The sequence below is a fragment of the Simochromis diagramma genome, unplaced genomic scaffold (assembly GCF_900408965.1).
Source record: "Simochromis diagramma unplaced genomic scaffold, fSimDia1.1 OVJJ01000663.1, whole genome shotgun sequence".
Lineage (NCBI taxonomy): Eukaryota > Metazoa > Chordata > Actinopteri > Cichliformes > Cichlidae > Simochromis > Simochromis diagramma.
Genome location: NW_024387049.1, coordinates 2,420,244 through 2,435,235, shown reverse-complemented (window position 1 = coordinate 2,435,235; position 14,992 = coordinate 2,420,244). Strand labels below are relative to the sequence as shown.

Genomic DNA, 14,992 nt, shown 5'->3' with positions numbered 1-14,992 from the left:
TTAATAAAATATAGTAAAACAAAAAATAAATAGAAATGATTGTTTATTGGCCCCAAATGTATTCTGCAGTTGGACAATGACCCCAAACACACAGCCAAAGTCCTTAAGAACTGTCTTCAGCGTAAAGAAGAACAAGAAGTACTGGAAGTGATGGTACGGCCCCCACAGACACACTCCCTGATCCCAACATCATGGAGTGTGTCTGGGATTACATGACGAGACAGAAGGATGTGAGGAAGCCTACATCCACAGAAGATCTGTCCTTTGTTCTTCAAGATGTTTGGAACAACCTACCAGCCGAGTTCCTTCAAAAACTGTGTGCAAGTGTACCTAGAAGAAGTCACAGGGTGGTCCCACCAAATACTGATTTCTCTTTTGTTCATTCACTGCATTTTGTTGATTGATGAAAATAAATGAACACTTCCACTTTTGAAATCACTCTTTGTTTACAGCATTTTTTTTTCCTCACCTGCCTAAAATATTTGCACTGTACTGTACATCAGATTAATCTAATTAAACAAATCAAATTAAAATATTATTTCTTGTAAATAAAACACAGAACAGTAAACATGATAGCGTATAAAATTCTGAATTAATTCTGATAAAACTTTGTAGGGGTGAAGAGTGGGGTCATGTTAACAATCTATTCAAATTTGGCTTACATACACTAAGGTATTCAAGGCCAATTGACAAAAAGTCATAAGACTTAGAAACTATGATTCTTACAAGTGTGGTGTGTTTGTCAAGTAACATATAAAGATTTAAAAAGTCATGTCACTTTGACCTCTGACCTCTCCTTCAAGGTAAATAGTTAATCTGAAGGTCAAAGTGATAATAAAACCATAAACGTTTTTTTAAAATGACAGTGTATCCTGTAACATGTTGGCATGAGATAAGTTTTGACATTTTTGCTCTTGTTAATGTGAATGCTGTACAAATGAATGGAGAAAGCTTCAAACCCACCCTACCTGAAACTTAACTAGTTCAACATACTGTGAGCTGGAGAAAAAATTAAAACTTTAAACAGGTCACAAGTAGTGATGTGCGATACCACTTGAATACCAAGTAAAATTCAGGGTGGTATCAACAATACTGATCCGATACAGATACTTTGTACAAAAATTTAATGTTTTATTGTATTTCAAATTATAGCTTCATAATCATTACAGGACATCAGACTACTTGCTCTTAATGAATAATAATGCAGAATTGTTATACAGAAATAAAAATCTGAAGTTCTGAAGTTTGAACATGTTGCCTGCCTGCAGCACTAAAGGACTCTGCAAGAGACGTCTGTCTCCCCCCAGCAACACCTGTCCCTCTTCAGCTCACCTCTACACAAGCTCGTCATATTCTGTGATATGATTTACTCTGAGGTGTTTTACAAGGTTAGTGGTGTTGCCACAACACCTCACTGTCTTGCCACATGTATCACAAACCACGTCTCGGCTGTTTGTGGCACACATAACACAGTTTACGCTCAGCCATTGTTGTGAGTGTGCACGCCAAGGGGCTGCGACACAGTTATGCAGCCGTATTTCACATATGACTATGAAAGGTGGAAGAGGAAGTAGTTCCTTCCAATTTAGACGATCCAAATGATATCGTTTCTTTCCACTGTGTTCCTGTTAATGATAAACTACAAATTTACTCCAAATTACTAAAATATCGATATTTTAAAATGAGAATCGATTCTAGAACATAAATAGCTGTTATCGTAGGAGTCGATATTTCACTATTGATCCGCACACCACTAGTCACAAGACCTCACACTATTAAGGTATTGCTTGATTTTTTTTTTATGTCTTTTACAGTTTTCAAACAGCGACAGTTTGAGGTTTTATCAAGAATGTATTTTTTTTTTTTTTTTATGAAATTTTCCCTTGTCATGGTCCGGGTGAGTGCTGGGTTTTCCTGCGTGCCAGTGAATCCATCACTGGGCAGAGTCACCACACCCCCCTCGTTTGTGGCACCTGTGTGTAATTAGCTGGCAGGCTCTTAAGACCAACGTTCTCAAACATTCCTTGCTGGAGGACCGTGGTGTTGGGTGTTGGGTGTTGGGTGTTGGGTGTTGGGTGTTGGGTGTTGGGTGTTGGGTGTTGGGTGTTGGGTGTTGGGTGTTGGGTGTTGCAGTGTGCAGTGTGCAGTGTGCAATGTTTGTCAAACAAGATAGTCCATATAGACTCCTGGGTAAAGGCAATGATTTGGGGTATATAGCTATTGAAGTTTGGGACAGGAATAAACCGTGTTGTTAATGTTATTGTCAATTTCTACAATCCTTGCACCAGACTGGAGCTGCCGCGTCTTTGTTCAAATGAAGGAAGTGACTGTCGTAGAGTTATTTGGTGTGGTGATTTTAATGCCCATAGCAGAGTGTGGGGAGGCACACACACAGATAAAAATGGTAAGGTAATTGAGGAATTGATGGATACATGCAATTTGGTTTGCCTGAATGATGGTAGGGGGACCAGATGTAATGTTGATAATGTAACAGAGTCGGTTTTGGATTTAACTCTGGTCTCAACTGTGCTTGCAGGAATGAGTCAGTGGACCATCAGAACAGACACTACCATAGGAAGTGACCACTATCCCGTTTTCTGTGATGTTGGAGGGAAGATACAGGTATCTCTAAGAGAGGTGCATAAGAAGTGGAGTTTTCATAGGGCTGACTGGACAAAATTCCAAAAACTATGTGAGAAAACGATTGACAAGGTTGATGAGTCTGGTAGTGTTGATCAAATGAATAATCAGTTTATCGAAGTAATTATGGAAGCCGCCAAGGCCTCAATCCCGACCAGTAAAGGCAAGGAAAGTAGGACTTTGGTGCCATGGTGGACAGAGGAATGTCGAATTGCTGTAAAGGAAAGAAACAAGGAGTTTAAATTTCTCCAAAGAACCCTTAACATGCAAGCTCTGACTGCATACAGGAACGCAGTGGCAGTGGTCAGGAGAACAGTTAGACAAGCAAAACGGAGCAGTTGAGGTTGTTCTGTTCTAAAATAGGAAGAACCACTCCAGTGGGGAAGTTCTGGGGCATGATCAGAAGAATGGGAGGTGACCGACGGGAATGGGATTACCCAGTTCTATCCTCAGGCCAACAGAACTTTGTAACAGCTCAGGAAAAGTAGTAGTATGGTGAAAACTTTTGCTAAGATTCATAGCTCTGATAACATATCAGTGTTGGGAAAAGACAGAATGTGCCAAACTAAAACACGGAGGCTCTAGTAAGAAAGGCGCACATAGATAGTAGTTTGGATGCAGTGTTTTCTCTGGAGGAAATGGTGAGAGCACTTCAAAAAACGAAGCCCACAGCCCCGGGAAAGGATCAAATTTGTTATTTAATGTTGAAGAACCTTGGTACGAAAGCGCTTAATGAACTGCTGTGTTTGGTTAACACAGTCTGGATTAAGGGTGAGCTCCCAAGTACTTGGAAGGAGGCTGTTATTGTGCCAATAAGAAAACCCGGGAAGGATCCATCTGAACCAGATAGCTACAGACCATCAAATGTGTGAAAGTTGATGGAACGTATGATAATGGCTAAAGCCGCTTTTCTTTCCAGCTCAATTATCAAAGTGGTTTCAGGACAGCTCGGAACACAACTGATGCTATTAGACTTGAGACTGTTGTTAGGAAAGCACAGGCCAATAAAGAGTCTGTTTTGGTAGTGTTTTTTGACATAGAAAAGGCATATGATATGTTGTGGAGGGATGGGCTTTTAATCAAGTTGCATAAGTTGGGTATTGGTGGCAGGACAATCAATTGGATCCAAGACTTTATCTGGTAGGAAGATCCAAGTGCAAATTGGGTCTACAATTTCTAATCAGTGCACGGTTGAGAATGGAACGCCACAGGGCAGTGTGATTAGTCCCCTGCTTTTTGTTATAATGATCAATGATGTTTTTCCTGATGTTCCTGGGGGAATTGGGAGGTCTTTGTTTGCTGATGATGGTGTGTTATGGAAAAAGAAGAAATATTGAGCACCTAGTGGGCAAGGTTCAGGATGCTGTAAATATGGTGGTTGAGTGGGGATTGGACAGAGGATTCAGGTTTTTGGTGGAAAAAACAAAAATGATGTTCTTTACCAAAAGAACAGTGAGTGGGACATGACATTGAAACTGTATGACAAGGTAATTGGGAAAGTGAGCTCTTTTAAGTACTTAGGTGTTGTGTTTGATTCAAGACTGACATGGAGGGAGCAGATTGACCGGATTGAAACCAAATGCTAAAAAGTTATTAATGTTATGAGGTGTGTAGCTGGGAGGTGTTGGGGAGCGAGCTCTTCTGCTTTGAAAAGACTTTACCAGGCATTAATTAGATTGGTCTTTGATTATGGGTGTGTGCATGTGGTTCAACAGCTCCTTCTGTGCTGAACCGTTTAGATGTTCTACAATCGGAAGCCCTTAGAGTGTGCTGTGGAGCTTTTAAAATGTCTCCGGTCAGGGCCCTACAGGTGGAGATGGGAGAAATGCCCCTAAATCTTAGGAAGAAGCAAGTATCTGTGAATTACTGGGTTCATCTTGGTGGTCATGGTGACGCACATCCCACAAAGGAGGTACTTTTGGAATGCTGGGAGTATGGAAGAAGTCAGAAGGATCCTCCTGTGGACTGGTACATGCTGGATCTGAAGAGAAAATTGAAAGGAAGAGTTGATCTTGTTTCAACATTTCATTTTCACAGCTTGCATGAATACCCTGAGTGTATTCATGTGTTCACGGATGGTGCTAAAAGTCCAGATACTGGAATTACAAGGTTTGGAATAGTAATTCCATCGAAAAAATATTGAAATAAACAGACGCACTTTGGATGGACTGGCAGTGTACACGGTTGAAATGGTAGCAATTTTGGTAGCATTGAAATGGGTAGAGTGTTCAAAAATCAGGCAGGTGGTATGTCCTGACTCGGCAGCTGTTGTTTCAAGTCTACAATCATTTTGTTCAAAGACAAGGCAGGGTATGCTGTATACTATTTTGGAGACTATAATATTCACTTTCTTTGGGTGCCAGCTCATGTAGGAATTAGTGGAAATGAAAAGGTGGATAGGTTGGCAAAAGGAGCGTTGACTATAAATAGGACTGAGATGGAAATTAAAAGCAGCAGATCTGAAGCAAAAGGTATTGTTTGGAGACAGGTTGTTAAGGAGTGGCAGAAGCGGTGGGATTCAGGGAGTAACGGCAGGCAATTGTACCATCTTAAGAAGAAGGTGACAGAGTTTAGGGTGCATAGGGGTTATATGAGAGAAGAGGTGGCCATTACCAGGCTTAGACTGGGACATTGTGCATTAAATAAAACACTACAGATGATAGAACATGAGACGGGGCTTTGTGGAGTGTGCCAGGAGGAGGAGACGGTAGAGCATGTAATACTGCGGTGCAGGGGCTATGATGTGGAGAGGAGAGTTCTGCAGAATAGATTGAAGGAGTGGGGAATTGGGGACTTTAATCTGAAGAGTGTGTTGGAGGGTAGTAGGGCACAGGTGAGAGAACTGGTGGGGTTTCTGAAGGATATAGGTGTTTATGAAAGAGTGTTTGATTTGTTTCATTTTTGTTTTGTTTTTGGATACAGATTGTAAGCTCACTGTCTGACCCATATTCCGGAACAGTAGGAGGCGGTAATGCTCCTTTACGTTGGTTGCCAACCGTCGTTAAAAACAAGGAAGAAGAAGATTCCTCGCTGGAACGTCAGCTAACCCATGTTAGTAAAAGTCATACCTCAGTAAATCCTGTTTTAGTGTTCTCAAGCTAACCCTGTCTACTTGCCTCTGCAGCTTCACAGAGGTTGGATCTTGCTGTCAGTAACCACTCTACTTCCCGTCGCTGGTTTGTTTTCTATTCTCGGTGCAACTCACCTGCCTCCCTGCCCAACACTTCATAGTGAGTGTACACAAACTGGTTTAGCCTCACCCGGACCTCTATTCCCCTGCAAGCCTCGCCTTCTACCCAGACAAGTAAGACTGCATTTTGCTGCCTCCACTCCACAGACTGCTGCGTGGGGCTCGCATTGACTCTGCTCACCTTTCATTACAGTGACTCAGAGAGAAACCCTGTAATCCTGTACCTCGTGTGCCTGCTCCGGGAAATACCTAGTATCATGCCCAGGCTGTTTTTCCCAGCCAGATAAAGACTTCTTCCTTTAGACTGATGATTCTGATTCTTGTTTTCTTGTTTGACAATTATTGAGATTGTTCTAGCCAGGCCTTGTGTTACATAGCTTTGTTTACATTCACAGCATCCCTAGTAATAGTCTTGTCTTTTAGTTCTTGCCAGTCTAAATCAGATTTTTAGTACCATAATATGAAGCTTTGCGTTAGTAGGTAGTTTATATTCAGAGGTCAAGTGTTTTCCCTCTCACCCTTAGTTCATGTGTTGTGTTTTGTTGCATTCCCCTCTTTCATTATGTGCCACTTTTGAGTGCCAAATTGTTCGTTTGCACTATACCTCCGATCCTCCATGTGGTGTCTGCATTTGGGTCCACTTACCTGTGTTGGCCGCCCAGTCGTGACATCCCTCCTCTGCATGATGACATCACAAGCAGAAAACACAGAGGATGGAAAATTATCGGGAAAAAAGTCTTTCTTTCATGCCCAAACTTTTTTGCCCTACTTGTAAAATATATACATCAAAAAGTAGCTGTGATTCATCGAGTTTAAACTTGGAGCCTGAGTCCATCTACACTTGCCAATGCTAATTCTTCTCCACTCTTGAGGCCAAAACCCAAAACAGCCACCAATTTTAGTGGCACAGATACAAAAAACACATCCTGCTTCAGTAACATCTCCTTCTGTTTTGACAAACCAAAGTTCAGAAAATGAAGCTCAGTTTAGGCTGAAGAAGCTTGTCGGATGAGAGGTGAAACATCTTCAAGCAACTTAAAGAAGTCCAGACGCTTTTCTTTGCAAGCTCCTTTGGCTACGATGACCTGGATGACTGAGAACCTTCACAGACATAAGCTCAGTTTAGGTACATTTTTGGCTTTTATTTAGCACATTTTCAGGTATTTACACTTAAGCTGGCTGAGGTTTTGGTAATCTTACGCAGTGAAGCTCATTGAACAAGTTCAACTTTGAATATTTCAAATATTTTTAAGCATTTCAGACAATCTTTACATTTTGAGCATTCACATGCATTTTCGCTAGGAAATGCTTTTTTAGTTTTTACTGCGCTACAATATTTTAAAGTACATTAAAAAGAACAAAAACCTAAATAAATATAGCATGTAACACTCCCTTACAAGTAAATAATGCTCAGAGAGCGAGCTGCCTTGGCAGAGTTTCTATTGAGGTGCTCGTTGTTTCTGACAGTTTTTATCTGGAGTCCAGTTCTACGTTTACACATCTGTTACTCATTCACTATACAACTTTGAAACGCTGGCATACACATGTCAGTCAAACTACTGGGGTGAGTTTAAACTTTACAACTTGATCTTTAATCTGCGCCTCTCTAAGGATTACACTTCTGAAAGATTAAAACAAATCTTAGTTCAAAAAGGGCTGAAGTGAAAAAAGTCTCGCTTAGCTGGAGCATATCATATTTAACAGTTATCAGTATGGAAGCTGGGGGGTTAATTATGAATACAGCTGGGGATAGCAGATCTACAGGGCAGATAATGGTAGAGGTGAAATACTGCTAATAATGTTAGAAAGACAAATTAATGAGTGAGCTGCCCTCACCCCGTGGTGCACAGAGGCTTGAGTTAATGATAAAAGTGGCAAGGGTAAAGTAAGTGCACCAAATCATGACTCTGCTGGTGTGCATTTGCATGCATGCTTTTTGCGTGTCAGTGCAAATGAATATGTGACGAGGCCCCGCTTTCAAAAGGCCCGGCAGGTTAAATATCATTAAAATGGCAGTGAATGAGACAGCGGGAAGCCTTCAGCATAATGACCACACACATCACATAAGGTCTTATAGAAAGAGTCCGCTGTATTCATCAATCTAACCCTGACCAGTGTATCTGTGTGTGCTGAGGATGTGTCATTTCATGCAAGCATAAAGGACACATACAGCACTTTACTAGTGAGAGCACGAGGGGGCCAGTGAACACTTCATAAATACAGAAGGTGAAAAGACGTATGCTGCACCACATGAATACTAAAAAGAGACATAAAATAAAGAGCGCCTGTGTGTGTGTGTGTGGGGGGGGGGGTGTATGGTAGAGTGGTACTAGCCAGCAAAAGAAGTGTGAGCGAGGTTACAAAATGCTGCAGAAGGAGAGAGAAGCCGTATGAAGCGGCACATAAATCCAGAGGCATTCAGAGCTGGGACACAGCTATAAACATCTAGTGACCAAACTATGGCCACGGACAGCTGTTAGGACTTTGAGCCCAAATAATGATGGAATTTACTGAAGTAGCCCCAGAAATTTAGATCGGTTCTGACAGAAGAGGGAAATGGAAAACATCAGATACAATATTAACAATGGGGATTTAGTATCAGTGCTTTAAGCTACAGTTCTGGTTTATTTGGAACGAAGGCAGATCTAGTGAAACCAAATTCTCGTCTTTTTTTTTTAGCGTTTAGGGTAAAACCCTAACCGTTGTGGAAAACAGACCATTCTATGAAGTGTAGCCAATGGGTCATGACATTAAAGTTAATGTCACCTAGGTAGGTGGACCTGACCCAGGTGGCCGGGGAGGTTTGGGATGGGTGTAAGGCTCTTGGTCTGAGAAAGTAAATTAAAAGAGACACTGGCCAAGATCCTGAAAATCCTTTATGTACTAAAAACAGGAAGTGACTGGCAGCTCTTTGATTCACTATCACAGAGTGAAATTAATCAAAGTTTAAAAATGTTAAAGATTAGAAATCTTAATGTTTGGATTAGTCGACTTCAGAAATGAGGGGAATCAGGACGGTTGCCACAGCAACAGTAGTAAAAAAACATCCCATTACTTTGAGCTTTCTAGGGCCATCGGTACATTTTCCAACAGGACAATGCCCTAAGAAAATCATTGCTTCTTAAGAGCCCCTGGCCTACACATTACACACAAATGACTGATTATTTATTTATTTATTTTGTAGAGCTTATGAACTCCTTCAGTGCAAATGCCTAAATAAGCCCTTGTGTAGATTCCAAACCATCTGTATTTGAAAAGCAGAGTCAAGGGTAGATTCTCATTGTGCAATCACTATAAAACCTCCAATAACACAGATAGGGACAAAACAAATCACAGAGCAAAATTACAAAATCCAGAGATTAAAAGATGTGATGATAGAAATGGATCCCTTCCTAATGGTTTATAGAGGTACAACAGTCGCGCATATCGCCACAGAATTGATTCTGACTGATTTGACTGAGACAGGCGCAGGAGAAAGGGGTAGTTATTTGTCTTCTGTGTAAACATGTCATGACTTCCCTCCTTCAGCCAGTATTTTAAAGGTTTACGTCTAGACCTATGCACACACAGGTTAACTGACAGGTTAACAGCAGCTCCTGACAACACATCAACCTGCAACCTGTGATTAGAGCAATCATTTCCCCAGCCTCCCTTTTTCCTTTCTCCTTTCCCTCCGTTTGTCATCCCTCCGCAGTTCTGTTTTACCCCTGCCTCTTTTCCCTCTTTTCTCTTTCTAACTCTCCAACTCGTCACCTTCCCCTCATATTCATGCAAACCGCGTGCGCACACAAACACCAGCTAATGCCCGCACATACGCAAGCACCTCTCACTCGCGTTTCCAGCAGGCTCTTTTCTGACTGACAGAGTATTAGGAGAGTGTGTGATGGAAAGAGGGAGTAGGCGGATAGGAGGGGGGGAGAGAGGGGTCACCTTGGGAAATGGGAATAAGGGAAAGAGGAAGAAAGAAAGGTGTTTTGCTCTCCTTTTGTTACTGTGAGGTAATTCAGGTATAGACAGCAGGAAAATGGGACACGTTTGTTGCTGATTCTATAGCTATTACTGCTAGTTACTGACACTACTAACATTATCACTTGTGTTAGACCTATGGTTGCTTCTACTCTTAGTTCTGTTCCCCCTTGATATAGTAGGTCAGACAGCAGGAAAGCACATTCAGTTCTTTAGCAAGAATAGCAAAGAGAACTGGCTGCAATGTGTCCAAAACCAGAACTAAGGATGCACTGCAATGTTTTACAGTTCCAATACTGATACTGAAGTACTCGTCCAGTACCAGTGTTAAGGTAATCGGCTGTATTACATTTTGAGCCCAGCCCAGAAGATTTCATATACTAATTCTGACACCGCAGTCTCGTTGCCTTAACCGAGCAATACATTTTTACCTGTTAATGTATTCAAAAATAATATAAATATGTGTGTTTAAATGTGTCCCATGTATCACCTGAGTCTTTGGTGTTTGAGGTAAACTGATCTCTCCACCACCACCAACAACCTCCAAAAGTCGACTGAGAATTATCATAAATATGGACACAATTCAGTACACAGAAAAATCACATTCAGGGACGGGCACACACACACAAAAGAAAAAAGATGTAAAAATTAGTGGTAATTATTTAGTTAACAAGTGGAAAAAATTCATGTCCTGAAAAAAGAATCATTTAATTACACTTGACACAACATTTGTGAGGATCTACCATGAGACCGTGTTTCTGCTTGGTTAGGTACATCTGTGCATCTGCTCGTTAAATTCAAATATCCAATCAGGTCGCTATGACCCTTTCTATGTAGCCATAACAACCTGTCTGCCCCTATGGAAGTTCAAACTGAGCATCAGAATGGGGGAAAATGATTTAAACGACTTTGAATGTGATTGTTGGTGTCACATAAGCTGGTCTGAGAATTTTAGAAATTCCTGATCTGCTGTGACTTTCCAACACAACCACCTCTATCTTTACAGAGCAAGGTCTGAAAAAGAGAAAATGATGTATGATGATACACATGATATAGTGCAGGAGCAAGCTCTGTACTCGAGCAACCAGCTTTGCTCTTTCAACAGGCAAAGCAACTGAATCTGTTCTTTTAACATATGTTTTCTAAATTATTCTGTTATTTTAGTGGCACACTATAAATGGATATGGCTCGTGGATTAATACTATGTGGGTGTTAGCTATAATCCTGTATTGTAGGTAGATTATTTTAAAACAGTTTCTAATTTCCTATAAAGATTCTGGACACACTGAATGATAGTAATCCTCTGTGTAACAGAAAGATGACTGTATGGTTACAGGTCTGTGCATTATTTTCTTTACTTCAGTTGGCCAGTGATTCATTCATTCTGCACTGAATGCCAGTTAAGCCAGTGAAACTGTTTTCCAAAGGAAAAATATGGATGATATAAATAAAAATAATTCAAAAGCACATTTAAAGCAGTGTATGCAGCATTAGGAGTTTAGTCTATACAGTATTAATTCCAAGCATCTGGCGATATTAAAAAATAAACCACTTTTGCATCTGGACTTACAACAGAATTTAATGTAGAATTTTTGAAATATTGCTCAGAAACTGAGGAGTTCTTGGCTCCTCAGCAGGAAGTCAGGCTGTAGAGTTCACTGCACAGAGCTTGTTGAACACACCTAAAGACATTTGGGGCGTTGTACCATATCTCATTTCCTGCCTGTGAAAAGGCCAGGATTAGCTTTGTGCTGTAGAACTTAAAGGCTACAGAGAAGAGATAGAGGTGCTGAAGGTGTGGAGATCGGGATTAACACTGGATTAAGTTGTATTGCAGGTGCTCTAAGGTCACTCCGTGTGGTTATGAATGTGTGAGTGAGTCACCTTCCCCTAGGCAGCAAAGTTGTTTGTCAAGTTCTCAGCAAAGATGTAACAGAACTGTACGTATCCACACGCAGTTGTTTTATAGATTTAGCTTTAAAATGTATCAATTAACTATAGCCCACTTATTTTCCTGTTGCTTTGATAATTCCAGGGATTATTTGGAATTACATAAATAATAGTAGGAACAATTGTTTTGATTTGTTAAATATTACACATGTAGAATTTCATTATTTTTAACATTGTCAAGTAAAAGCCAGCATGCGCTGGGATCGCCCCAGCTGTGATACCAATGAGTCGCTGCAATGATTGTGCAAGGAAATCCCTGCCAGGTAATTGTAGCTGTAGTTTGACTTAATTTATAATCAATGCACATGTATTGATATGTTTCATGTTGTTCATGCAAATTCAAGGCTTCCATTCACCTTTGTATTTCTCCACTTTAACTTAACAAGTTGTTTCATGCCATGTGAACAGAGCATACAGAGCCAGAGTAATCACAAACACTTTCTCCTCCTCTTCTCAAACATTCCCTGTGGTTTGGTAGTAGGTTGACTATTGTGTTTTTGTGTCTTTTTAATGTTGAACGAAGCTTCCAAACTTATACTGAAAGAAGAACTTAAAACCAACCCCTCCTTTTGATTGTGACAACCTATCACAACCACACGTCACAGTTATCTGCAATGTTTTGTCCAAAAATTCAAATTTTTAGAGACTTAACCTAATACAAGCCTTGGCTTAGTAATGTGTGTTTTCTCATGTTTTTCATCTATTTTTGCCAATTGCTTCATGTACTATTTGCTATTAGATTTGGTAGCTTCTTAATAAACCGTGTTGTAACACTAATTAACTGATGGTCTGTGGATTTTAAATTATCAGCTTGGTACAATGTGCTAACACAAGAGATTCTATCATCAGAGTGGATATGTGGAGAAGATGGTTGACTTGTCAGTGATTTATCCATGAAGTGGAATAAAAAGCAATATAAAGTGGCAATGAGAACGCAATACAGGCAGAGCCAGACAGCTAATTTAGTTAACACTTTCAATAAACCGCCATTAAAAGTCCTTGAGTCTTTAGGTTTACCTATGAAACATCAGTGTTATGTTGATATCAAATATCAGTGTAACAGGTAAAAACATAATTGTACACATATGTTACTATACATAAATGGTAGTAAATCCAACATAATGTATCAAAGTACAGACTTTGTTATTACTTTTATGTGTCTATTTTTCTGACTAGTTCCCACATTACTCAGACCTAACAAAGGCAAATGTGCCCCAAAGGTTGATTCTGTTCATCTGGATGTTTTCAACCAGGTGACTTCTTCAGTCTCAGCTGACTGCAGGTTTCCAATCTTATAAACAGGACATTTGCATAATGACTGACACTAGCACCACTGAATGAACAACGGGCTGAGAGGTCAGTGCCTTGATCATTAATAAGCAAATATGTTTTGTCCAAAAATTCTATTTTTGAAAGACTTGCCTAATACAAGCCATGACTTAGTAACGGTTTTTCTTGTGTTTTCTCATGTTATTATCCATTTTTGCCAATTACTTCATGTACTGTTAGATTTAGTAGATTTGGTATTAGATTTGGATTCAAATGTGAAATTAGAATCCACGCCCTTACAGAGTAGAGCCTTAATCCAACTCTGACTACTCAGAGATTTTGTGGATTATTTTGATGGAACAAAATCGACAAAAATAAATAAATAATAATAACAAAACCCCAACCTTTCACCATCCTTTGATACTGAGTGGGAAACCTTTTTCCTTCCTGCCTTGGTCACCATTTGCAAGGCAAGGACCAAGGAAGCACCTTACCTGAATGACATGTTATTTTTAAAGCCATTGGTAATACCTGCACTTTTCCCACCCAGTTTAAAGGTCTTCCCAGGCACTCTGGTACCCATTTAATTGGGTAACAGCCACAACCATGCCATTAAAGCCGCAGTGCTATATCTGTAAACCACTGACAAACAACAGTAAGAAGAGAACTGTTGTAAAGGACCACTGCAAAGTTTTATTTTATGTTCATGGCACCAGTTCACAAGAACAGTCAGCACGAGGTGTTTTATGTTGTAAAATAAAGAACCTACAAGGAATGTAGGTGGACACAGGCCTCCATAACAACTTGGCAATCCTTCCCAAATGTTTGGAGCATTTTGCTGCTAATTTAATAGTAGTTAATGGAAACCACAAATAAAAAAAAAACACATGCTGTACCGATCCCATCCTAGTAAAGCGTGCGCGCGGGGGGGATAGTGCTCCCTTAACCACTCTCAGGCTCCTGAAGTCCATCACAGCTGTCAGGACCATTTTATTTTACTGTTTGAAGAAGTTACTGTTTTTGTTGCTGTTTCCTTTTCTGGGTATGTCTGTATTAGCAATAGTAATCCTTATTTTAACTGTAATATCAACATGAATGAATCCCAAATAAAAGTCAACCTCTGTTATTATTACACACCATGTTACCTTAACACAGACATTTAAATTGTTAAATGATTATAATGAGTTATGATCAATACGTGTGTTTACCTAAAATTTACAGGAAATTCTAATTCCAATTCCAGAGGTGTAAAAATGTGAGTCTGGTAGTCTCACATTTTTACACCTGGTGTACCAGTCTGGTACACTCAATAAAGATATTTCCTTTGGCTTTAATTACAGCTTTTACTCAAAGAGAACTCTGCGTCTGTTAGCAATGTTAGCAGAAGACATATCTGAAGAGTATGTTGTCAAAACACCATCTGCAATCATGTCTTTATGTGGTTTCGTGGTTGAATTAGAGCCTTAATTGAACATAATGACCCATCACTCCGAGCACCTTTTTAGATGTCACTTAATATAATAGTATACTTTTTAGGCAATGTCTCTAACTGATTGCTTCAGCTATCTTTGAATCATTAGCAATGCCTATCATGAAGTGTGACTCATCTGCAAAGGAAATGAACAAATAACTCAGTGAGTGTCATACAGATCCAGAGGACCGATGTGTAATTATCAGTCATTTTAAATTTCCTGTTTTAATGCTGAGAACCACGCGCTCAGCATCAGTCCTGTGAAAAAGTTGCTCTGGGACCTCAGAGGAACGCTGCCAGCAGTCTGTGGACCCAACTCCAAGACTGATTCTGCCACATGCCTTTGTAGAGTGTTAACTTGGCCTCCCAATGACATTATGGGTACAAACATCTTTCACTGTATTACATTTGCTGTGTGTAGGCACTGTACAGCTGAACAGTAAGGTGGTTGGAAGTTTGATTACGCTGCAGTTTTGTAGTTTCTGAGAGTGGCGTTGAATATGAAA

At 40.1% G+C, this 14,992-nt stretch overlaps 1 long non-coding RNA gene across 2 annotated transcripts; it reads left to right on the top strand.

Moving 5' to 3' along the window:
* The first annotated feature begins 2,132 nt into the window (after positions 1–2,132).
* On the top strand, positions 2,133–14,117 carry LOC120741785. Of its 2 annotated transcripts, XR_005697696.1 has the most exons (6): positions 2,133–2,190; positions 2,289–2,404; positions 2,537–2,622; positions 5,563–5,691; positions 5,765–5,944; positions 6,024–14,117. It is a non-coding gene; the product is annotated as an uncharacterized LOC120741785 (long non-coding RNA). The 2 variants fall into 2 exon arrangements; XR_005697695.1 differs by having other exon boundaries at positions 2,139–2,404.
* The last annotated feature ends 875 nt before the right edge of the window (positions 14,118–14,992 follow it).